We start from the raw sequence: 2,919 nt of genomic DNA, 5'->3' as shown, positions 1-2,919 counted from the left end.
AGGCCCTTGTAGTGCTGTAGATGAGCCTACTCCAACTCGTCAGCCTTCTCATTGACTGGATAGCCTACACATGCTCTGCAAATTGAGGTACTAAACTTTTTCAAAGGAAACAATAAATCCATAGGGCCAGTGCGGTAAAAGAAACGTCAAGCATCGCTGATAGCGGTTAGTACTTGGATGTGTGACCATCGGGGAAAGGCTCGCGATGCTCGTCCACCTTCTAGTAGCCTATATATATGTCGTTGTATTCACAGAAGCGATATAAATTTAAGCAAGGTTTGTATAGGTAGACATACCATCCGTCGAAAGGATGTAAAAAAGTTGGTCCGTATCTAAACAATGTTTGGAGTAAAAGATTCCTACCCTACGACAAAGTTGGAGTTCAACAGTATATCCAGGTTGAGGGTTGCTTGTCTTCAGGCGTCGCACAGTGGGAAATATTGGACAAAATTCTCGCCACTCACCAATTTTCATCGTCTCGTTGTGATTTTTTTTAATATTCTCGTGGTAATCTGAATTTTCATATTCCGGTGAGGTTTTTTCGAAAAACCCTTTTTTTAATGCTTAGGGAGCGCCCCAATCTCAATGTTGAAGAAAAAATGTTTAAATACTCGATGTTCAGTTGTAGAAAAAAAAATGTTTAAAAAGTATCTGCTATTAATAAAATTGATTATTATGGCCCTTGATGATATATCTGAGGTTTTCTCTTTAAAAACCTAACCTCAAAATTATTAATTCTAACCTAAAAGCCTTAAACGAAATTTACATTGGAAAAAAAGTACGAAATAGATTCAATAGAACCCTAGGTAACATGTTATACCCAAACTTTGAATTTGAATCTAAAAAACCTAACCTCAAAACCAACATTAACTAAGTTTAAACTCACTAAATTAAGGATTAATAAAAAAAAATGAAAGATATCTTTATTGTGCATTGATTCGATCAACAATTTTTCCGAGTGCACACACCTTGTGCCATACTGTACCCAAATCTGACACCTTAACCCAAGAACCTAACCTCAAAACTGGAAAGATTATCAAATCAAATCATTAGAGTGAACAAAATTGTCACAAAATTATTTTCTTTAATAAAAAGTATAAATGTATTTTTGTTGAGTATTGATCATCGCGATCGCCAAAACCTTCAGTCAAAACTGAAAACATAACCTAAAGACTCCGAAATTTTGTTTAACTCGAATTTTTTGCTAGAAAAATTCCATAAAAACATCTACATAGCAATAAAACGTTTGTAAAACATTATTGTGGCTTATTATTACTAATCATTTATTAAATTTGCAATGAAGCCTGATAGACTAACCTAACTCAAATTCAGGCCTTTGAGTCCAATATTCCTAAAGCCTAGATCCTCAAATCCTTTACTCCCAAACCCTAGACTATCATACCTATACTCCAAAGCCATAGACTATAGTATGGCACAAGGTGTATGCTCTCGGAAAAATTGTTGATCGAATCTCTGTACAATAACGATATTTTTCATTTTTTTATTAATCCTTAAATTAGTGAGTTTAAGATTAGTTAATGTTGGTTTTGAGGTTAGGTTTTTTAGATTCAAATTCATGGTTTGGGTAAATTTCGTTTAAGGCTTTATATATATATATATTTATTTGATATATCATCAACTAAAAAGTAAAAAGTAATAACAATAAATTCGTTGACTAAATTATGGTTTACATTTTTTGAAGTCATACAGAAATAGCAGTAATCTGAATTAGAGCTTCCACCCTGTACAGATGTTAGTAATTCTCGCCACGTATGTGTAATTACATAGCACTGGGAAGATGTACTTCGTGTGTGTTCATACTGGCGGCCGGCCCATTTATTAAATCCATTAGACCACGAACGTTAGCCATTAGGCAGAAATTTTAAATTATCAATGTTTCAACGCCGTGCTGTCTCATCTTCACTCCGTGCCATAATTTAATACTAATAATTAATAAAAATGGTGTTTCGTATTTTTCATTCGAACCTACTCTGATGTTAACGTACGAGTGAACATTAGAGCCGAGGCACATTTCCATTGGTTAGTTCCCGAACGGATATTATTAACGTTGCGATGCCGTTTCACCCATGTTCTAAAGTCAAGTGGATCTGGGGAACATACTTAATGTCAAAATAATGTTTCAGTAAGTTGTTTTAAGGCGTACGAGAAAATTGTGCGCCTCAGGCGATACTCTAAGCGTGACAAATAAAATGCCGGCCTTCTAGGTAATGAAACAAGATTTGCCGTATTAATATCCGTGTTGAAATTTTCTTCCTGCATATTTCAACTAAAAAAAGAGTGCCGCTAATTTTTTTCTGTAATTTAAATGCCACATGATTATTCTACCATTAGTTTCTTTAACAGAAATACTTTTAGACTAGCATAAAATAAAATCCTGCTGCTAATTTTAATTATTTAATAATATTACAGATTATTTGAGAAAAAGTTTTATCAAGTTCATGCTACGTAGTCAGCGTTAAATTGGTTGCCGCGAAGTACGAAGAAATTTTAATTGTAGTGTACACCAATTAGTATTCGCTGGAAATAAAAGTTTACAGTTGTTACTTCCACAGCTGCCAGAAAGCGTACTAAAGCCGTTTTTAGACGCTGCCTTCTGTCTTTTGCCGACTTCAGAGTGGCGCCTTGCATACCAAAGAGGCGCTGTCTAACAACGTGGTTTGTATTTACTTATACATTGACAGTTTATAGAAATAGTTTTTTCTCATAAAAAGGAAACGTTTTTGAAATATCATCTGAGTTCAACGTTTCAGTTACTCTTCTGTCTTAAACCCTGAATTTTACATAACATTAAAACTAAAACTTTATTTTGGTAATTCAAACTAATTCTTAACGTGTCTCTTACAATCTCATCAAACGATATCGTATATGCCATTTGACATCAAATATTCTGTAGGCAAA

Source organism: Anoplophora glabripennis, unplaced genomic scaffold, assembly GCF_000390285.2.
Source record: "Anoplophora glabripennis isolate ALB-LARVAE unplaced genomic scaffold, Agla_2.0 scaffold83, whole genome shotgun sequence".
Lineage (NCBI taxonomy): Eukaryota > Metazoa > Arthropoda > Insecta > Coleoptera > Cerambycidae > Anoplophora > Anoplophora glabripennis.
Note: the sequence above shows the minus strand (reverse complement) of the source record.